We start from the raw sequence: 23,886 nt of genomic DNA, 5'->3' as shown, positions 1-23,886 counted from the left end.
CTGTGAAGATGGCATTGTGTGATCTTAATTCAGTTCTTAAACACGTATTACAAATTCAGAGGAGTTAAAATAAAACATTTATAAAATATACAAGGACTGGCAAATTACAGTAGGCTAAATCTAGATTTGAATATTCATATTAATAATAAATATACAGGGAGTCAGAGAAAATTGAGACCCCTTCACTTTCTGCACACTTTACTGTGTCGTTGGTTTAATTTTAAATGGATTAATGTGACTTTTGTGCTCATCAGCTAACACTCAGTAACCCATAATGACAAAGTGAGTGCAGGTCTTCAGAAAGGTCTGCACATTTATCACAAATCAAACTGAAACTTCTCCTTCCTAGAAGTAATCAGACACTTAATTCATGTCTTTGTGGAAGCCCCTTTGATGGTCTTCATGACTGAGTATCACTACAAGCTTTACACTCCTGTATTTGGCCAGTTGATCCCATTCTTCCTGACAGATCCTCTCAAACTCCATTAGATTTCAAGTGAAGTGTCTGTGAACTGCCATCTTCAGGTCTCTCCACACACATTCTGTGGGGTCTCAGTCTGACTGCACTTCTGCTCCCCTCAGTTCTGACCTGTCACTCTGTCCCCAAAGCCTGATGCTGTCACCACCATCTTCACTGTACAGATGGCATTAGGCAGGTGGTAAGCAGTGCCTGGTCCTCTCCAGAAATCCTGCTTGGTCTTCTGTCTAAAGAGTTCAATGTTTGTCTCATCAGATCATTGAATCTTTCTCTTGATGCTCTCAGGCTGTCATTTGTCTTTTACTTGAAAGTATCTTCTGCATGGTCAATCTACCATAAACGCTTGATTTGTTGAGTGCTGCTGTGGAGCACTCCTACAGTTTCTCTCATCTCAGCAGAGGACTTCTGAAGTTCTGTTGTAGTGACCATTAGGACTTTGGTCACCTCCCTTGCCAAGACCCTTCCTTCCCAGTTACTCAGACTGTCCATCTATAGAAAACGTACTGGTGATTCCAATATTCTTGTGGCGCTGTGCTGCTGATAAACACTCAAAGCTTTACAAATGGCTTCATCCCTTTACGTTGATTGTTGCCTCACCCTTGAACTCCATGGCTTGTTTTTGTGCTAAAGTACAATGTCATAAACATACTGTATTTTATAAATATTGACAAGCAGGTTCAGTTGGGGAAATCTTCAGTGCTCCATCTAGTGAAAAATCTTTTTAATAAAGTATTTGAAAGTCGTATAAGGAGTGTAACATTTCAAGTTAAAATTCAAAAACGTCTGATTATTAAGAGAGTTTGTCATCACTCAGCTAATGACTGTGAAAGGCACTATATATTAAAATAATTAATAGCAAAGTATGGCAGATAACATGTTAAAGAGCAGGCCTTCTTTAGTGTCCTCTTATTGTCGCTCTGGTCCTCCTAATGGACTTCAATAACAAACACAATGTCACCAGACGCTGTACCTGATGGAGTCCATGTCATGATCTCACACTGGCTGATCTTCTCTAGACTCTTTGTCAGACCTGACAGCTCCTTTCTCAGGTCCTCAGATGAGAAATCAGCGGTGACAGTGAAGCTCAGCGAGTCTCCATCAGCAGGAAGGACACAGCGAGATGAGAAAGTCTGCATCAGGAGAGAATAGGGATGAGATTTCAGAAAGGAGACATTAAAAAGTAAGTAATGCTGATATTAGGGGGTCTTCTGAATTAAGGATCAGTGTGGTGGGCAGTCAGCTTGGGTTTAGATGGTGAGAATGCTGGTCATTGACTTGTTGGTTAATTATGGGAGAAAATTTGGTGGAGTTTAGTGGAGCATCAGAGATTATCAACCTTAACTATTGATGAGCTTTTCAGACAGGACTCCATGAGAGGTGAGTCAAGATAAAGGGATTTAGGTGACAGGTGGGTCCAGAATTGACTTGGCACACAAAACAAGGCATTGGGCTTTTTATGATTCTGAGAAACTTATTCAAATTAAATGTAAATATGCAGAAAGCTTCTTAATGTGATTATACAATTGAAGGTGTGCAGCTCAAGTGTGAGTTGTGAGGAAATCTCTGACAGCTGTAGATTCATCTGTCTGTCATATACAAGACTTTACCACCTTTGAGATATTTGTAAACAGAATATTTGAAATGTTAAGGAAATATGAAAAGACAATCTGTATTGGGCTAGAGATGGCCCATTCAAATCATGTTGTACAAACTCCTCAGAACTTTTAAATTTCTCTGTAAATGATCTCCGTCCCACACACCCCAGTCTGATCAGACTCCCTGTGAAGTGTCAACTCACCTGTAGGAAGTGGAGATGGTCCTTGGTCTCTGAAAGCTCCTTCAGTTCAAATTCTCTCCTCTTCAGCTCCTCAATCTCCTTCTCCAGTTGCTCCATGATTCCTTCAGCCTTCTCTGTTTCTCTCTTTTCTTGTTCTTTGATCCTCTCTGTTAGTTTCCTGTGGGCTTCCTCAATGCACCGTATCAGAGCAGTGAAGCTCTTCTTATTTTCTTCCATGTCTCTTTCCACAGATATCTGAATAAATAAAATAAAGACTTAGAATAAGAATAACCAATCATGGCGGCACAGTGGCGCAGTGGTAGTGCTGCTGCCTCGCAGTTAGGAGACCGGGTTCGCTCCGGTCCCTCCTGCGTGGAGTTTGCATGTTCTCCCGTGGTTTCCTCCCACAGTCCAAAGACATGCAGGTTAGGTGGATTGGCGATTCTAAGTTGTCCCTAGTGTGTGTGTCCTGAGGTGGGTTGGTGCCCTGCCCAGGATTGGTTCCTGCCTTGTGCCCTGTGTTGGCTGGGATTGGCTCTAGTGGACCCCTGTGTTTGGATTCAACGGGTTGGGAAATGGATAGATAACCAATCACAAGACACATTTGTTGATTTTTGATGCTATGAAGGACAGTTTGAATTGGCTGGAGTGATTGGTGGTTCTTTATTTGCAGAAGGAAGGTCAATTAGAGACTGTCACCCAGACAATATGTTCCCCAATATGCTGGACTGCAGGACTTTATAGGATACACAGTCATAAAAGGTATCCTTGCAAGGGATCTTCACCTCTACTGCCTTGAAAGGACTCCATTTGAACCGAAGGTTTTAATAATAGTCTGCCTTTAAAAAGGGCATCTCCTGCTCAGCCTAAGGTTCAGAGTGGAGTAGGACAACACATACCAGGAATGAAGAAGAGGAAGAAGAACAAGATGTTTTTGCATAGAGGAGTAAACGTGTGTGTTGGAGGGTGACTGTATGAAAATAAAAGCATTTCTGGACCAGAGACTTGTGTGTAATAGTTGTGGTCTAGTTTGGGGTGTCCGACATCACCATGTCAGACCTGTGAGATGGAAATAATAAACAAGAGGGTCTAGGTGTTGTAATAAATCAGTCGAGTTAAACTCAAAAGAAGTGTTGGGGAATGGCCCTGTATATTGCTGGAAGCAAACGCGTTGGTCAAAATAGATGAAAAACATCAAAACATTCGAAAAACATTGCTGTGTAATGGTGGCTTTTATATGGGCCATAAAATGGCTGCAGGAAGTGATGAAAAGTAAGTGACGTCATCAAGGGGAACGAAGTGACGTCATCACCAGGAGCTGGAAGTGACATCATCACAAAGGGACCGGAAGTGACGTCATCACCATGAGCGGAAGTGTTGTGAATGACGGAGGAATATTTGTCCCATTCTCAGGATTATTGTTTATGTTGTGAGTAGTTGGTTTAATTATCTTCTTTGGTTCTATAAGGTTAGAGAGAGAGGCATTATTACCATGAAAAACCCCATCAATTTTACATCGCCACCTTAGGACTTGTTGACTGCTTCCCAAGCGCACGTGTGTGACATGACCCCCCCCCTCAGCCCAGACCCATCGGGACGGGCAGCCTGCACCGAGAGTCGAAGGTTCGGGAGAGAGCATCAGTGTTGGCTTGAAGAGCACCCCGACGATAAGTGACCTGAAATCTGAAAGGTTGCAATTCCAGAAACCACCTGGTGACACGAGGATTAGACTCTCGATTCAGAGCCATCCACTGTAAAGCGGCATGGTCCGTCACAAGAGTAAATTCTCGTCCCAACAGATAATAACAAAGTTGAGTTACAGCCCACTTAATCGCCAAAGCCTCCCGTTCCACCGCTGCATATCTGGTCTCCCTGTCCAACAGTTTCCGGCTCAGGAACAGTACAGGGTGTTCAGCACCATCGATGCATTGGCTCAACACAGCACCCAATCCTGTGTCCGATGCATCGGTCTGGAGGATAAAAGGATAAGAGAAGTTAGGCGATTTTAATACAGGTGCTGAAGTCAGGACCGATTTTAAGTCACAGAATGTAGTTTCAGTATTGTCGTCCCATATCACCTTGAAAGGAGCACTTTTCTTTGTAAGATTTGTAAGAGGTGTAGCCCTCTCAGAAAAATGAGGAACAAAACGACGATAGTAACTCGCTAATTCTAAGAAAGCTTGTACTTGCCTCTTTGTAATTGGACAGGGCCACTTAACAATGGCATCAGTCTTGGAACACTGAGGTTGAACTGTCCCCCACCAACTAGGTAGCCTAAATATTTGGCTACGTTCAAGCCAAAGAAACTTTTCTTAGGGTTGATCCGTAAGCCTGCTTGAGCTAGTGTCGAAAGAACAGCCAACACATGCTGTATATGTTCCGTCCATGTGCTGGAATAGATGACTATGTCATCCAGGTAGGCAGCACTATAGGAATTGTGGGGCGTTAGCAGCGTATCCACCAGACGCTGAAAAGTCGCCGGAGCCCCGTGCAATCCAAATGGAAGGACTTTATACTGCCAGTGTCCACTAGGGGTACTAAAGGCGGTCTTTTCCTTGGCGGAGGCCGTTAAGGGAATTTGCCAGTACCCTTTTGTCATGTCTAAAGTAGTTAAAAACTAAGCTTTACCCAAACGCTCAAGCAGATCATCAATCCTAGGCATAGGGTAAGCATCAAATTTACAGACCTGATTGAGGCGTCGGAAATCGTTACAAAATCTCCACGACCCATCAGGTTTAGGAACTAAGACGATTGGACTAGACCACGGACTATAACTCTCTTCAATAATGTCCATGTCCAGCATTCGCCTAATTTCCAGCTCTACTTCAATTTTCTTCGCCTCGGGAAGTCTATATGGCCGTTCTCGGACAATAACACCCGGGTCTGTAACAATGTCGTGTTCAATCAGCACAGTGCGACCAGGTAACTCACTAACGACTTCCAGGATGGACAGGATAGCATCCTCTAATTCCTGCCGCTGTTTCCAAGACAAATTGTTACCAAAATTAAGGGGCTGATAAGTAGCGAAAAGAGAGCGTGTCTGACTGGAGTTAGGGTCTTCATCCCTTTCCTTACACGGTTTCAACAGATTGATGTGATAGACACGCTCACTCGGTCGACGAATTTGGTTGTCTAACCAAATAGTCAACGAGTCCTTTCGTTCAATGATCTCATAAGGCCCTTGCCAATGTGCTAATAATTTGGAATGAGAAGTCGGAATGAGCACCATTACACGATCCCGGGCGGAATTCCCGGAGGGTGGTGTTACGATTATAATAGCGCGACTGTGCTGCTTGAGCCTTTTCCATATGTTCTTTTAAAATAGGCCTGATTTTGTTAATACGATCGCGTAATTGAGCGATATATTCTAGTATGTTAGAGGATGGGAGAACCTCCTCCTCCCAACCTTCTTTAGCATATCCAATAACCCGCGTGGTTGTCTTCCATAAAGGAGTTCAAAAGGAGAAAAGCCTGTGGAGGTTTGGGGCACTTCCCGATAAGCGAAGAGCACGAGTTGAAGCAACTGATCCCAGTTTCTCCCATCCGTGTTAACTACTTTACGTAACATCTGTTTAAGGGTCTGATTGAAACGTTCAACCAGACCATCAGTTTGGGGGTGATAAACTGACGTTTTCAGATGTTTAATATTCAGTAACTTCGCAACCTCCCTGAACGTCTCCGAAGTGAAGGGAGTTCCTTGGTCTGTTAAAACCTCTTTGGGAATCCCCACACGCGAATATCCCTACCAGTTCCCGTGCGATATTTTTAGAAGTGGCTGTACGCAGGGACAGCTTCAGGAAATCGCGTGGCATAATCAACTAAAACGAGAATATATTTATGACCTCGTAGTGAAGGTTCAAGGGGTCCTACGAGATCAATACCAACTCTTTCAAAAGGAATATCAATAAGGGGAAGAGGAATAAGAGGAGCACGGTCCCTTCTAGGAATCTGACTAATCTGACACTCGGACAAGAAATATAGAAACGTTGGACCTCCTCGTTTACTCGTGGCCAATAAAATCTGAACTTAATCCGTTCTAATGTTTTGTCGGTTCCTAAATGGGCTCCGAGTAAATGGGAATGTGCTAATTCACACACCTGACGACGATAAGTGCGTGGTATTAACAGTAAGGTTCTTATTTCACCTTCGTGTTTAGCCACGCGATACAATAAATCATTTTTTATTACAAAGTAAGGCATTGGAGGTATAGGATCTATAGACATTTGGCCATTCACTGAAACAACTGCATTTCTCACAAATTTTAAGGAATCATCATTCCATTGCTCTCTTTAAAAAGAAGAAGGGGTCATTTTAAACTGTGAAGCCAATTCAGTCATGGGATCCTGCGCTACCTTAAGGGGCGGAGATTCAGTTACCTCAGGTCCTTCGGAGGTGGGTTGCCTCTCGTAGTGCCTGATGTGCCCTCATCTCCGTTATTAATACTATCTACATTAGAAATCTGAGAGCTATTACACGGCATGTAAGCAGTCGGAATATTTTCTTTATGTTCTATTACCAAGCCCTCATTTATTAATGGGAGAGTACAGCCTGTACCGCGTTTCATTTCTGACCAGTCGCGCCGAGTATCACTGCATAGGGTGGATTCGTCATTACGCCACGATCATAGAGCGCATAACGTTATTCACCGAGATGACACAAGAGCGGCCTGATAATATTTAATGTCACCATGTATACATCGGAGACATAATTTTATGTAATAGCCATTGTTGCGGTAAGACAAAGCGGCGAGCAACAATAGAAATGTTACTCCCGAATCATGCATAGTGGTAACTTTCATTCCATTCAGTATTACGCTCCGTGATATGCAACGATAAGGGATTAATCACAGCACAATACCTCTCTACTCTTCCCAAAGAACAGTCCATCGGCTCGAGTTGGGCACGCTGTAAACAGATGTCCTACCCCCACACTTGAAACAGCGCGGTGGATAGACCGGTTTCTCTTCTTCCGGTAGAGATGTCAGGAGTCGATCGGGCAGGCTCATTAAAAGGTACACGAACCTGTCGGGTGGGCGAGTACCGTTCCGATCCTTCAGATTTACAGACTGCCCAGTGTCTTTCTACTATTTTAACGAGGTCGCCCATGTTAACAACCTCTTGTTTACGGACCTGCTGGGCGACTTTCTCAGGAGACCGTTAATAAAGGTTTCTATGGTCACAATCTCTGCCATTCTCTGTGCACTATTAACGTCTGGCCTTAACCAGCGTCCCACCTTACCCCAAACTTCGTACACTTGTATGCGTATGGGTCGGGTCTGATCAAACTTCCACTCCCTCCACTCTGCGCCTGCTGGTCCGCTGAAACGCCGTGGCGTTGAAAATTTCTTTTTCAGGATGTCATAATTGGCAGCCTGCTCCTCTGTTAAATCGTAATAAGCCCTCTGCTTCCCCTTCAAGTAGGCTGCCAGAATGTAGGCCCACTCCGAATCGCCAGGCATGACGTTTAGCGTTTCTTTCAAAAACTAAGAAGTACGTTTCTACGTCATCTTCTGCGGTGAGATAAGTCAAGGAAGGTTGTACTGACCGTGATGTCTCTACCCTTACTGCTGCTGCTGCACGTGCCTCGATTCTGCAAGTCTGGTATCACCTAGTTGGATCTTGACTTGCTGTAGTTCTGCAGCCAAGGTGTTCAGCACGGTGTTCAGGTCCTGTCCTCGCTCATTCTTGGGCAATAATACCCTGCCGACTATGCCAATTGTAATAAATCAGTCGAATAAAACTCAAAAGAAGTGTTGGGGAATGGCCCGTATATTGCTGGAAGCAAAAGTTGGTCAAAATAGATGAAAAACATCAAAACATTCGACAAACATTGCTGTGTAATGGTGGCTTTTATATGGGACATAAAATGGCTGCAGGAAGTGATGAAAGGAAGTGACGTCATCAAAGGGGAACCGGAAGTGACGTCATCTCGGAGGGCGGAAGTGACGTCATCACCAGGAGCCAGAAGTGGCGTCATCTCGGAGAGACCGAAGTGAGCGTTATTGCCAGGAGCCAGAGTGACGCTCATCTCGGAAGGGACCGGAAGTGACGTCATCACCAGGAGCCGGAAGTGTTGTGAATGATGGAGGAATATTTGTCCCATTCTCAGGATTATTGTTTAGGTTGTGAGTAGTTGGTTTAATTATCTTCTTTGGTTCTATAAGGTTAGAGAGAGCATTATTACCATGAAAAAAACCCAATCAATTTTTACATCGCTCACCTTAGGACTTGTTGACTGCTTCCCAAGCGCACGCGTGTGTGACAGTGTATAATAAACATAAGTTTAATTTGTCAATGTGCTCTGTGCAAATCTATCTTATAAATCTGCTTCTTTCTGTTCACATGCACAGCTGACACAGATTATGCAGAGAGGTTCACCGCATAAGAACTTCTAGGCAAGCCGAGTGACATAAGGCAGACTGGAACAACTGGACAGCATGCAGATGCTGTGTACAATTTCTATCTGTTTATGCCAGCATGGAACTTTATCCTTGTGTGAGCTCTGTTGACTTGTTTGGAAGTGCATGTTCACCTAAGGGAGGCCCTGCATGTGAAAAAGAGTATAAAGCCTTGGAACATTGCCCGCACACCTTTGAAGCCGACAGATGGATAGGAGATATCGTCATCCAATCCTGAAAATGCTTCAACTGCACCAACAATGTTGACAGACTCTACACCTCGGGCCCCCACTCCCAGGCTGAGTTCTGTCATTGCCTCCCTCGTCTGTTATGTAGTGTAAGCCGACATTAAATAAAGCTGTTATTTCTCCTATGTGATTTCTTACCACTGTATCACTTAGGGAGGGAATCACATTTTTATATTATATCCATATTGTTTTGGGTTATGTAACACGCCACAATTACATAAGAACTCATTCCTGCTGGGCACAAGGTGTTGGTCAAGGGGCTTCAGATTTCATTTAATTTCATGAACTTGATAATTTACCCTCCACTATCTCTTTTTCATTGTAAAGCTCAGAGTTGCAAGTCTTTATTTACATGTTTGATCTATTTCTACTTCATTTATGAACTTTGCATTATTACTAACGAATTTGCTATCACAACTATGGTTCATAATTATATCATGACACCTGCTGTGGGGTTACTATGTGGGAAGTAAATGTGAGGTAAAGGTGCCTGCTCTCCAGGATTATCAACCCAAAGCTGGAGGTGTTCTGCTGTTTTCAGATCTTTGCACAGCTGGACAGTGACTCGGATAACTCTATAATAGAAGGTGAGGATGAAAGACCATAAAAGGTCACCTCCTAACCAGCCGCTTAGGATGAAGGGGCTACGCTGTAAGGCTATGCGGTGCTGTGCTGGGGACTATCTAAATAATAATATGGGATTTCTTTATTAGGGCATTTAGATTAAGCTTTACTCCAGATACAGGGAGTCTCATATGGTGTTTTGCCTTTTGGTTAGCATGTGGAAAGCCTCCCTGGTTGGGTGGATAGGCTCCTGGCCAGAGCAGGGAAGGAAGGAGCCAGTTGTCATTGTCACATAATTCCAGTTCTAAGTGAAGAATTATAACAGATTGCATCAGACCACCAGTTCTGCAGGATAATTTAAAGGCGTAGGTACAAAGCTGAGGAGCAGTAGTGACATAATGATCAGAAGTTCAGCCTACACACACACTAGTCTATATAAGACTGAGGAAATTAGATAGATAGATAGATAGATAGATAGATAGATAGATAGATAGATAGATAGATAGATAGATAGATAGATAATACATTTTATTTATATAGCGCCTTTCCCATGCTCAAGGCACTTACAGAATATAAGAAAGAATGGCAGGGTATACAGTATATAGCATAGTACAAACCAAATAAATAAATAAGGAAGATTAAGACAGTAAATTCAGAGAAAGCCTAACAGACAACAGAATTGATGGTCTAGCACACACATACAGGTTACATGAGCATCTTGACAGAGAGGTAAACTGAGAGAAGGGTAATAAAGTCAAGTGGAGCTAAAAGCCTTCCTGAACAGATGAGTTTTGAGTTGTTTTTAAAAGAATTCATGGAGTCAGCTGATCTGATTAATTTCGTAGGTCATTCCAGAGTCTGGGCACTGCTATACAGCTGAAGGCCCTGTCACCCATGGAGTGTAGATTAGTGTGGGGCACAACAAGATTGCCAGAATCAGAGGACCTTAGTGGCGGCAGGCACATAGTGATGGAGAAGGTCACTGATGTAGTTTGGCGAGGTTATTTAAGGCTTGTAGGTTATTAGTAGGATTTTATATTCGATTCTGTAAGACACAGGGAGCCAGTGAAGACGGAGCAGGATGGGTGTGATGTGCTCGCTGCTGCTGGTTCAGTAAGGACTCTTGCAGCTGAGTTTTGAATAAGCTGGAGCTGTGATATAAGATTAGAAGGGCACCTGCCAGCAGGAGTTACAATAATCTATGCGGGATGTGATAAAAGCATGGACAAGTTTCTCAGCATTAGAAAAGGAGAGGAAGGAGCGAACACGGATATGTTACGGAGGTGAAAGTAAGAAAGTTTCTTAATGTGATTTATGTGGGTGGAGTAAGAAAGGGAGGAATCAAAATGACACCAAGATTCTTTGCAGTAGAGGCAGGTCTGATGAGATCACCACCAAGATGGACTGGGAAGGAGCTCATTTTATTAAGTTGCATTTTAGTCCTAATTTGCAGGAGTTCAGTTTTGTTGCAATTTAATTTTAAAGAGTTCTGCTCCATCCAGTTTTTAATTTCACTAAGGCAGGTTGTGAGCTGAGAAAGCTCTGATGAAGTTCCACTTTTAACATTGAAGTAGAGTTGAGTATCATCTGCATAAAATGATAGCCCAGTCCATAGCTACGAATAATATGGCCAAGGGAAGCATATAAATACAGAAGAGAAGAGGGCCGAGGACAGAGCCCTGAGGAACTCCTTGTGTGACTGGCGCTGAGCTGGATCTGCTGTTGCCAAGACTAACAAACTCTTGCCTATCAGTCAGATAGGACTTGAACCACTGGAGGGCAGTGCCAGAGATACCCAGCATGTTCTCCATTCTGGACAGTAGAATGTCATGTCTGACAGTGTCAAATGCTGCACTGAGGTCTAACAGAATTAATATGCTGGTTTGTCCAGAGTCTGCTGCCATAAGCAAATCATTGGTTACCCGTAGCAGAGCAGTTTCACAGCTGTGCTGCCCTGAAACCAGACTGAAAGGGTTCCATCAAATTATTAGATTAAGTAATTGGTGAGCTGGGAAGCTACAACACGCTCAAGAGCTTTTGACAGGAAAGGTAAGTGGGAAATAGGCGAAATTGTTAAGATTGTCAGCATCAAGACCAGACTTTTTAACATTGGGGTTACAGAAGCGATTTTAAAAGTGAGTGCACAGAGCCAGTGTCAAGGGATGAGTTTATTATTGTTGTAACAGTCGGGATTATGGCATGAAGGCAGGATTTAAGTAGTGTGCTGGGGATGGGGTCCAGTACACAAGTAGTGGCCTCATCTTACAAAGCAGGTTATTAACAAAGCAGATGTGACTGGTGAGAACTTAGAGAAGGAGCTGGATGGAGTGGGAAAACAGGGAGAGATATAAACAGATGATGTATTTATGTTAGTTGAATTATTTAGATCTTTAATTTTGTTACGGAAAAAGTGGAGGAATTCCTCACAGACTTCAGTAGAAGAGGTAGTTGGGCCAGATGCTGGTTTGAGTAGTTTATTAACTACAGAAAACAAAACCCTTGGGTTATCGTGGCCACTTTCTATTATTCTGCCATAGTGGGTGTTCTTAGCAGCAGTTAGTGCTTCTCTGTAAGCTCTTTGGTGGTCAGAGAAAGCCTGGATGTGCACAGTGAGGCCAGTCTTACGTGACATTCTCTCAAGGCATCGGCCAGCTGCTTTCATAGATCGCAATTCTGAATTATACCAAGGAGCTGAACGTTTAAAGGAAACCTCCTTATGTTTTAAAGGAGCTGTTTTATCTAATGCTGAATGAAGGGCTGAGTTATAGTGGTCAACAAGACTATCTAGTGTTGACGGAATAGGTGCAGACAGTAAAAGATCAGAAATGGATCCAGCAAGGATAGAGGGACAGATATTTTTAAGGTTTCTGTAAGAAATTTGTCGTTTACAGGTAAGAGGAGGTAAAGGCAGTGAGACAGTAAAAAATACTGCTTTATGGTCAGAGAGTCCCAAATCAGTGCTGTAAATATTGGCAACAGATAGTCCAGAAGTGCAGATCAGATCCAATATATGACCACCAGAGTGGGTGGGAAAATCAACATGTTGTGTCAAGTCAAAGGATAAAAGGATAATTCTCTGAGAGTAAGAGCTTAGGTGGGTTAAAAGTTCAATCAGATCAGATAAGAAGGATGCATTGTATTTTGGGGGCGATAAAGAACAATGAGTGAGACAGGACCTGTTTCCATTATTAGTTTTAGATAGATAGATAGATAGATAGATAGATAGATAGATAGATAGATAGATAGATAGATAGATAGATAGATAGATAGATAGATACAAAAGGGCCATCATAGAATCTTATTATAATTAAAGATTTATTCTTCACAAAGTAGTATTCCAAATACACAGACATTCTGTTGAGCCAAACAAGCCAATCCAAAGCAAACAGAATCCAAAGAGAGCGGTTGAAAAACAAAGCACAGGGTGAAAAATTCAGAAAATCACAAAAGCATAATAAGCACAGCTAAAAGAACATGAGAACTTGACAAACTCGCAGAGCGTATTCACAATGAAACTGTGGGACACCCTCGGGATTTATAGGGCGGAAGGGAAGCTCCTAGTGGTGATTGGCAAATGGTCCACCTCTTGGTGAGCCACACACAAACCATATGGAATATAACACAAGCAGCTTATAGACAAAATCAAATACAAAGAATAAAGCACTGTGACAAATGGCTGGGGCCCATGCCTGGCCGGGACTCCCTTCACCACATCTGCCAGGGGGACAAGTGTGGGAAGCCCAGTATGTCCCCTGTCCACTAGATGGTAGCCTCCCTGGGTTGCAGTGGTGCCTTGGACTCCCCAGGGCTTCATGGGGGTTGTTCTGTACAACTCTCTGGGGTTCCACAGGTGCTGTCAGGGGGTGCTGCAGCAGGAGCTGCTGGCCCCTTTGGGCACTGGTTTTACCTTACCCGGAAGTGCAGCGGATGTCGCCAATCAAGAACCTGGAGCACTTCCGGGTACCCAATAAAGGGAACCAGCGATCACCACTCAGTGGCCAGATTCGGGTGGAAGGAGGACAAAGCTTGCTTAGAAGGAGTGGTGGTGGAAGAGAGAAGAAGAGTGCTTAGTGTAAATTGTATACTGTGCTTGGGACTGGGATGTGGCTGGATTGATTATGGGAAGACATACCCTCCAGCTGAAGAAAATAAAAATCTTTTATTTTTTATATGCCTCCATGTCCATCTGTGTCATGTCAGGTGCCTATATAGCGCCTTTTCTTACAGCACATACTCAACAAAATCAACCTTAACATTAATAAATAAACAAAAAGACATGAAACAAGACTTTGAATGCCATGCAGGGGAAGGAACCTTGGCTGAAAAATGTCATAGTCATCATGGGTGTAGACAGGGATTTCATGCATCACTAATAAGCAGGAATTCTAGGAGGAAACAACAAAATCAGATGAGCGTAGAACCATAAACCAAAGTGAAGGTCAGTCTGTGAGTTTGGCTCTCCTTTACTTTTACTTGTTAAAATGTCACCTCTCTGCCTGGATTGTGTTGAGTGACACATTGTGCCCGCCTACTTTTCTTGAACTAAAGACACACCCCAGTGGTCTGGACCTCCGGTCATTTAGTACTTTAGTGCACTAGATGGCATTGGTCTGTTGAATGTGAGTCTGTGTTAAATACATTAGGTTGGATGAGTTTGGTCTGTCCGTGCACAGAAATGTGTGTGAAGAGTTCTGACTCTGCTAGATAAGAACTTTTTATAAATGAATCCTGGTAGAACTGGACATCAGAGAGTATGCTATCTTGGAATGTCTGCCAGCTCATTCCAAGGTCAGACCCACACTAGCAATCACAATCAAAAATTTGGGGTTTCTACCAATTAACCAAACTGAAATATGAGGCTGTGGAGGAAGACCTGGAATAACTGGAGGAAACTCACTGAGATACTGGAAGAACATGGAACATGGAACACATGAAAAGTGAATGGAGGACAGTGGATCTGAGATTCAGCAGATGCCATCAAAGACAACCTTATTGACCTTTAAAATAAAATGTTAAAGCTTAAGTAAAACATTTGGAGGTGTACATTATGTAAAGTCTGCACTAAGTCAAACAGTGGAGATTCTTAAGCTATGGAGTCTAATAAAACTGAGAAATACCAGAATGAACAAGGGAAGACCATTTTGACCTAAAGAATAAATCAAGAATATGCCAGATCTCCAAATGAGGCTTTGTACAAGAAAGGACAGGCTCTCCAATCAGAATGTAACCTCTTGACAACAAAAGAACCTAAACAACTCATCTTTAAATCACAACATCATTACGGTGAACATGGAGAGAGAGCTAATAAGATCTGAGCTCAGCAATCAACAAGCAGGAAGTTTGCAATGCAGTAACAGAAATTAGAATCACAACTTGAGATAAAAGTCATAAAACATAAAAATATAACTCACACATTCAGCAAGTACTATAAGTCTTTATATTCTGCTCTGATTAAAGAAGATTTATGAAAAACAACAGCTGAACACTCTTAATGCAGAGGAACTGGACAAACCTCTGACACTCTCAAAACTACTGGATGCTGTAAACTCACTCCAAACTGGAAAACAACAGGCTCTGATGGCAACCAGTGGAATTTTATAATGAAGTTTTCAATTAAGTTAGTTTAACTATTATTAACAAAGTTTACTGAAGCTACAGAGAACAAAATTCTACCTCAACTATTCATTAAGAATTAATTCTTGTTTTTCAAAGACATATTAGTATTTATCACAATGTGCAGCATACAGACCAATTTCACTTCTGAATATTATAATAAGACAAGGCCAAACCAGATTTATTAAAGGCTGACAGTTACCTTCAAACCTTCATTTTCTGTTTAATGTAATATACTCACACACAGCATCTAACACAGCAGATATCTTATTACCTTTGAACCTTTGACTGAAATGAATGGCATGTTTTATTCACCACACTGCACATATTTACACATTTAACAGCCCACCAGTTATAAGTCACTGGGTCACTGATGTTCTCAACTATTTGAAATTGGAAATAAACAAAGTCTCAAATAGAAAGTTCTGTTCAAAGCTTTTTAAAATATGGCAGTTAATAAAAGTTTAGAATAATCAAACTTTATTTATTAATTTACTTTCATAAATTATTTTTGGTCCTTTTTTCTTGGGTCCCTGTTCCAAAATTCCTGTTTGGTATTTTTTTTTTTTTTTTTCCTGTTTTCTATTTTAACTCTCTGATTTTGCTTTTTATTATTATTTTTTATCTTGACTTTGAAAGTCACTTTATGTATATGTTGAACTCGATTGCATGCAATGCTACTTTCTTGAAAGAAAAAATTAATTGACCATTAAAATGTTGGGCCCTGATCTAATTCAGAACATCAGCGTCGACCTTCAGTATGAGTTTCTGTTAGTAGAGTTAAGTCCCCTTTAAGCAGCTGGAATATCAGAGGACTTCAGGGTGATGCTGTCTGAGTCTCTACTGAATAACACCTGGGATTCTGTCAACAGTGAAAGGCCATGAAGGACACAACAACACGTCTTCTCTAACTCTAAACTTCTCGTGTCCCTACTTATAAAAAAGGGTCCTGTGCCTTTAAGGCACTGAAGCATGATCAAGTGAAAACCATGGCGTGTGCAGTGAGCATGTGCGTTTGTTAGATGTACCTCGTGAAAGCCGGAACTACTGGAGCCACTAGAGAAAGTTTAAGTTTGTGCGTTGTTGACCAAATGTAAGTGCTTATGTACATATTTAGAAGTTAAGTGTTAAAGTTAGAGAGAGAACTGTTCTGAATTAGTAGTTAGGTTAATATTTTACATTTCCACATTGAAATTATAATTGCAAACACCTTACGTTGAAAGTGTGAAGCTATAGTGCCACCTATTGGACATTTGTGTATAGCATGGTGAGATAACATGTATATATGTACTAAATGTCTTATTTTGTTGTTTGCCTGTTAGAACCACACATACACCTACTCACCTACCTGTACAGTTGTTCTACTTCATGTGAAATTTTGGCATCTCAACATTAAAGTGATGTTCCTGAAATGGTTGGATTAGTTCCTGTGTTCTAACCGACACACCACAGCGACTACAGCATATTGCAAGTCTGCCTTCTGCCTTTCTCATAACAATTTTGGTCCTTCGAGCGGATCGCAGTGGTTACTGTGGAACATGTATCCTTACTCCAACCAGCAAGCTGGAGCGACCTATCCAAGAAGACAGTCGCGCCCTCCACGTTACTTAGAGGATTATGATTTAAGCTATGCAGGCTACAGGGTTCTAGAAGCATCATCTTCACTGAGGTCAGGAGTACTGCACACAATTTACCAAGAAGAGGATTATGATGCCAGCAGAATGTTGTTACCTCAAACTCTGCAAGCTCAAGCAACACCAAATCGTAGAGAACTAGAGATAACTTCACCAGGAACACAGAATAATCCTCATAGAAAGCTACAGCTTGAGAGAGACTATGAACACTCACAATCAAAGACAGCTAGCCTTTCTAATATTAGTCCTGACTCATTAAGAAGGGCTGGACCAGTTCCTGCACCACGGACTGTCTATCGAACACCAGTGCCATCTCCTAGGACTTCAAATGCCCCTTGTAACTACAACTACAATGAGGACCTGCCAAGAATGCAGAAACAGTGGGAAGGAGATAATGTAAGTAATAACAGTTTTAGTGCACCTTTATCACCTGTCCACGAGCAGGAGGATCCTCAACCTAGCCAGGTGTCTGATGCGATGCTTGACATAATGGAAGAGATGGTGGCATGGACGCGGGAAATGAGAGCCCAAAGTAGACAAGCCAGAATTCCGTCCTACTCTTCTCCACCTAGACCAGATTCCCTTTCCCATTTGAATCATGATGCACTTCCTCAAAGGACACCAACCAGGCAACATCCACCCTTACATCAGTACTGTGTAGATCCTAACACACCTGCTCCTACTCCTCTTCCCCCCTCGTCTGCCTCACCAGCCTCCTCCGCAGCCATTTCACCAGTATATCCTGCAACCTCCTACATCCACAGAATGTGATCAGTACACTCTTGATCATCCCCAGCGGACTTTCCACAGGCACAAGAGACCTTCTATAGGGGACCTAAACCTTCAATCCCAGACTTCATCCATAAAGATCCCAGTGAGTTTGCACGGCTTAAGATAGCTCTAATTAACCTTCTCCCTGCAAGCAGTACAGAGCTATTCAAGTACCAGATTTTGGTTGAGCACCTGAAGTTAGAGGAAGCCCGTTTAATAGCTGATGCATACCTGAACTCTCTTTACCTGTATACTGATACCATGGCAGCTCTTACTGAGAAATATGGACAACCTCATCAATTGGCTTTGAAGAAAATTTCAGCAGTCATGAACTCTCCAGCAATTCGTAGTGGGGATACAGAAGCTTTTGAGAAGTTTGCTTTAAATGTGCAAGCATTAGTAGGTATGTTGGGAACCATAGGGCCTGAGGGTGACATTGAACTCCGATGTGGATCTCATGTAGCTCTCGCTCTGTTGACAAAGCTTCCACCAGACCTTCGGGCGAACTTCCGCAGACACATGCTGCATAGACCAGGAGCAACCTATACTTTACTTGATCTCTCAACTTGGTTAAAATTTGAAGTGTGGTGTCACGATTCAGGAGGACAGCCCAGACAAGTGGAGAAATACAGAGAACCTAAACGTGGACCAAAACCAACTACGGTCTTACTTGGAGCAAACCAAAGCTCTGCGACTGAGACTTCCAACCCTTCTATAGATGAGCCATCAGAGAAGAAGAAAGAAAAGCCTAAACCTTACTGCCCATATTGTGAAAATACAGAGCACTTCCTTAGTCAATGTCCCACATTCCAGCAGTTCACTAAAGAGCAAATTATAGACTGGATCAAAACCAAGAAACGATGCTGGAGGTGTGGGCGTTAGCATCAAGCAGCTCAGTGTAATCTCAAAAAACCCTGCAATATATGTAAAGGGAAACATCTTAAGGTCTTGCATGAAGTTAACACTCTCCCCCCAAAACAGGATACCTGTGTGCTGAGTTCATCTACTGAGACTCTTTATGGCGACAGACCCACTGATGGCAGTTATGTATTGCTTAAGGTAGTTAAGGTAATGCTTTATAATGGCAACAGAGCCTTGTAAACCTACGCAGTGTTAGACGATGGCTCGAACGGACTCTTTGCTTTCAGCAGCAGCTAAAGAGCTTGGCTTAGAGGAGAATCTGAAAAGATGATGTTAAGGACAGTTAGACATGACATTGAGACATTGGAGGGAGCATCAGTTTCATTTATGCTAACTCCTGCAACAGAGCCACAAAGGAAATTTAAGATCCAGCATGCCTTTACTGCAACGCTAGCATTGGGTGAACATTCCTACCCGATGACTACTCTTCAGGAGAAGTATCAACACCTTAAAGGCTTGAATATTCCTCATTTTGAAAATGCGTCCCCTTCTACTCATTGGAGCTGACCATCCCCACTTACTCAACCCACTGAGCCTGTACGCCTTGGCCCACCAGGAGGGCCAGCAGCAATCAAGACTTCTTTGGGATGGACATTGCTAGGACCTGTAAGGGGACTTAAACATCAGATGTCTTCCACGCAGTGCTTGTTTTCCTCCTTCCAGTCCCCAGATACTGAACTGTTTAAAAATGTGGAAAGACTTTGGCAACTAGATTGTTTGCCCTTTAGGAATGTTGACTCAGTCACTCGATCCAAGCAGGATAAAGAAGCCATACTTCTTCTTCAAAGTCAAACTACTCAAATAAAAGTGGACGGAATTCAGTGATAGCAACCCCTTTGTTACGAAGAAGTGACATGCCCTGCCTGAGTTCTTCATTAGAAGCAGTGATGCCAAGTCTCAGAAGTACAGAGAAAAGACTAGCAAAAAATCCACAACTTGCAGCCATCTACACTGCGGAAGTAGAGAAACTGGAGAAAGCAGGCTATATCGCTAAAATACCAAGAGAAGTAGTAGCTAGTCAGGAATCATGGTACATCCCTCACCATATGGTTCATCATAATGGTAAGAACAGGCTAGTTTTCAACTGCTCATTTCAGTTCAGAGGATCAACGCTAAATGAATACTTGTTACCTGGCCCTACTTTAGGCCCGTCACTATTAGGAGTGTTAATTCGGTTTAGAGAGCATACTGTGGCTGTTAGTGGAGACATTAAGGCTATGTTCCACCAGGTACGCCTGTTAGAAAGGGATAAGGTCCTCCTTCGATTCATTTGGCGAAATATTAGACAAAGGATGGATCCTGACATCTATGAGTGGCAAGTTTTGCCATTTGGCACGACTTGTAGCCCGTGCTGTGCTACATTTGCCCTGCAAACTCATGTTCATAATCATAGTGAACCTGGTGATGATATAAGATTAGCAGTTGAGAGGCATTTTTATGTTGACAATTTTCTACAGAGTTTCTCCACATTTAAAGAGGCGAAGGACATGGTGGATAAATTAATAAATCTTCTTAATTTAGGAGGTTTTCAGTTACGACAGTGGGCTAGTAACAATCCTACTGTGATAGGTCACTTACCAAAAGAAGCACAGTCTGAAATGAGTGAACTGTGGCTAACTCAGGATCGAATACATTCTCCAGAGCCTACGCTGGGTTTATGCTGGTATTGCTCTTCTGACACTCTAGGCTACAGGCATCGGGAAATTAAGTATGACAGGCCCACACTAAGGAATATTTATAAAGTTCTAGCAAGTCAGTATGACCCACTTGGGTTCCTTATTCCATTCACTACTCGGGCAAAGGTATTAGTTCAGCAGCTCTGGCAAAAGGAGCGCATTGGGATGACCCTCTCTTCCCTGAAGATTTACTTCAGGCCTGGAACTCATGGGAGGCAGAGCTAATTCACTTGTCAAAGATTACATTACCCCGGTGCTACCAAACAACTGATATGGATGTCCCAGAAACCAGACGGGAGCTGCATATATTCTGTGATGCCTCAGAACGGGCCTATGGTTCAGTGGCCTATCTTAGAATGGAAGACGGTAAAGGCAACCGGCAGGTTTCCTTTGTAATGGCTAGATCCAGAGTAGCCCCAAAGCGTCAGCTTTCAATCCCAAGGTTAGAACTTTGTGCCGCTTTGACAGGGGCTCAAGTTTCCAAGCTACTCAAAACAGAAATATCCATACCGATCAGCAGTGTCACTTTGTGGACAGACTCAACAACTGTTCTTAATTGGCTTCATTCTAATTCATGCCGGTTTAAGGTATTTGTGGGCACCAGAGTAGCTGAGATTCAAGAGCTAACAGAACATGATAACTGGCGCTATGTAGACTCTGTTAATAACCCTGCCGATTACATTACTAGAGGAAAGACCTTAATAGAGATAGCAAAACCAGGTCACTGGCGATTTGGACCACCCTTTCTCCTACAGCACCAGAGGGATTGGCCTGAAATGACTTGCACCAATGTTGCTGAAGATATAGCCGAATTAAAGCCTCCTAAACCCTGTACAGTCCTCCTACTTTTAGTACCAGCTATTCCAGATACTAGTCAGTTTCGCACCTATGGTGAGTTGTTGGAAGCCACTGTGAGATTAGTTAAAGGAGCTGAGCAAGATCATCAACCTTGTGCCTCTGATTACCAAAAGGCTGAATTGCTACTTGTATGAAGGGCTCAAATAGATAGTTTTCCTGATGAGTTCAATCAACTACAAGAAGGTAAACCTGTTTCTTCTAGTAGCAGACTGATAACCTTATCTCCAGAATTTGACCATTCCAGTGAAATTATCAGAGTTGGTGGTAGGCTGCGACGAGCTGAGCTGTTGGAATGTGATGCAATGCATCCTATTATATTGGATCCTACTCACCCTGTGACAAAATTGCTGATTCAAAGATATGATGAACAACTTAGTCACCCTGGACCAGAACGTTTATTTGCTGAAATTAGGCGCACATACTGGATCCTGAGAGGAAGAGAGGCAATTAGGAAACATCAGCATGTTTGCAGAGAGTGTCAAAGATGGCGAGCTAAACCTCAAATGCCTAAGATGGCCGATCTGCCACTAGCCCGGCTCCGTTTATTTAAGCCAGCATTCTATAGTACTGGAGTGGATTGCTTTGGGCCTTTTATTGTGAAGGTCGGCCGTCGTAATGAAAAGAGATGGGGAGTAGTATTTAAATGTCTTACAACCAGGTGTGTCTATTTGGACATATTTAATAGCATGGATGCAGACTCTTTCTTAATGACCCTTCGACGCTTTATTCCACGACGGGGAAAACCCTATGAACTGCTTTGTGATCAAGGTACAAATTTCCATGGAAGTAATCGAGAGTTGTGTGAGGCCTTTGCAAGTTTAACAAATGATCTTAAGTTGCTTCTGGCCAAACAAAAAATTAGGTTCCAGTTCAATCCACCAGGTGCACCACATTTTGGTGGTGCTTGGGAGCGGGAGATTCGTTCGATAAAGACTGCACTTAACATAACCTTGGGGTCCCAAACAGTTACTGAAGAGGTGCTGAGGACAATTCTAGTGGAAGTAGAAGGGATCTTAAACATAAAACCTTTGGGGTACGTTTCTTCCAATTTAGCTGATCTTGACCCAGTGACCCCAACTATCTGCTTATGGGGCGGCCTGACTCATCTCTTCCTCAGGTTGTCTATCCTGAATCAGATCTCTTGACTAGAAGGAGATGGAGACACAGCCAGGTGCTGGCAGATCGTTTTTGGTCATGCTTTCTTAAGTGAATCTTCAGACACGTCAGAAGTGGCAGAAAGAGGCAGCTAATCTAGCTGATGGAAAGGTAGTAATGCTTCTTGATCCACAGTTACCCAGAGCTTCATGGCCTGTAGGTAGAGTGCTGCGTCATACCAGGAGCTGATGGACGAGTTCGAACAGCTGAAGTAAGGATTAATGGAAGAGTGTATACTCGACCTGTGACCCGACTTATAGAACTTCCAGAAATACCTGACGATGAGCCTTCCAGTGACAAACCTTCAGAATGATGTAAGAGGTCAAATTTGGTATACCAAATTTGGGGACGGCTGTAAAAAGGCTCCTGTGCTTTTAAGGTGCTGAAACATGATCACGTGAAAACCGTGGCTGTGCAGTGAGCATGTGTGTTTGTTAGATGTACCTCGTGAAAGCCGGAACTACTGGAGCCACTAGAGAAAGTTTAAGTTTGTGCGTTGTTGACCAAATGTAAGTGCTTATGTACATATTTAGAAGTTAAGTGTTAAAGTTAGAGAGAAAACTGTTCTGAATTAGTAGTTAGGTTAATATTTTACGTTACCACATTGAAATTGTAATTGCAAACACCTTAAGTTGAAAGTGTGAATCTATAGTGCCACCTATTGGACATTTGTGTATAGCATAGTGAGATAACATGTACTGTATATATGTACTAAATGTCTTATTTTGTTGTTTGCCTGTTAGAACCACACATACACCTACTCACCTACCTGTACAGTTGTTCTACTTCATGTGAAATTTTGGCATCTCAACATTAAAGCGATGTTCCTGAAATGGTTGGATTAGTTCCTGTGTTCTAACCGACACACCACAGCGACTACAGAGTATTGCAAGTCTGCCTTTCTTCACAACACTACTCATCATCACCAGTGAAGCTCTGCTGCTCTTCAAGTTCTCATGTATTTCTCCTCTCTTTGATATGAAGTGTTGTCTTTATATTCTACTCACCTTCATCTTATCCATCACCCTCCTTGTCCCCTTCAGTGTCTTCTCTCTCTCCTCAAGTCTCTTCTTGATGTCACTCAGTGTCGCCGCCAGCTGTTTCTGTTTGGGCACACAAGACGACATGTGTGGTCAGATCAGAATTCACGTTCACTTTGTGGTTTCCTCTTCTCTTTCTGAGTTCTGATATTTTCACAACACATTTGTTTTACATTTCATGACACGACGTAGACTTGAATTAATAAACAGGAATGACAAAAAGATTAAAAGGAAAAGGTGTGTGTGTGTGTGAGAGGCGCTGCTCTGAACTGATTCAACCCACGTTAGTTTTCTTATTGAATTTATGAAGAGACCCTCACAACAGCTAAAGCCTTCTCCTTCACAAAGTTATGGTGATGTCAACTCTCACAATTCATCCACTGGCTTTATTTTAACTACCAAGCTACAGGCAGAGGTTTTCAGACTCTGAGCAGGTGAACTCCTGACTTGGTTTATGGTCACTCAGATGGAGATGATGCTTTGTCCAGATTGTTGTATCCATGGAAGCTTCCTCTGTCACACGTGGAAGAACATTCAGTTTGCTTTGTCTTTCTTCTAACATATTCTTTTCTCTCTCTCTCTGCCTTGTCTCTTTGTGGCTGTGGGCTGCACTGCAGTTTACAGTTTTGAGGTTTCACTCCTACTGGTTTTCCTTTGCTGGAAACAAATGTACAACTGCTGTGTAAACTGAGATCACTTGATTTCCTCATTCAGCAATTCACTAGAGATGTTGTATGTGGGGTCTCTCTTACTT

At 42.6% G+C, this 23,886-nt stretch overlaps 1 long non-coding RNA gene across 1 annotated transcript; it reads right to left on the bottom strand.

The window, feature by feature from the left end:
* Nucleotides 1-2,398: 2,398 nt before the first annotated feature.
* LOC120519372 lies at nucleotides 2,399-23,176 on the bottom strand. The gene is made up of 2 exons (XR_005631462.1): nucleotides 23,100-23,176; nucleotides 2,399-2,510 (listed from the first exon to the last, which is right to left on the bottom strand). It is a non-coding gene; the product is annotated as an uncharacterized LOC120519372 (long non-coding RNA).
* Between the last annotated feature and the right edge of the window lie 710 nt (nucleotides 23,177-23,886).

Source organism: Polypterus senegalus, unplaced genomic scaffold, assembly GCF_016835505.1.
Source record: "Polypterus senegalus isolate Bchr_013 unplaced genomic scaffold, ASM1683550v1 scaffold_4633, whole genome shotgun sequence".
Taxonomy (NCBI): Eukaryota; Metazoa; Chordata; class Cladistia; order Polypteriformes; family Polypteridae; genus Polypterus; species Polypterus senegalus.
This window is presented reverse-complemented; position numbering and strand designations above follow the sequence as displayed.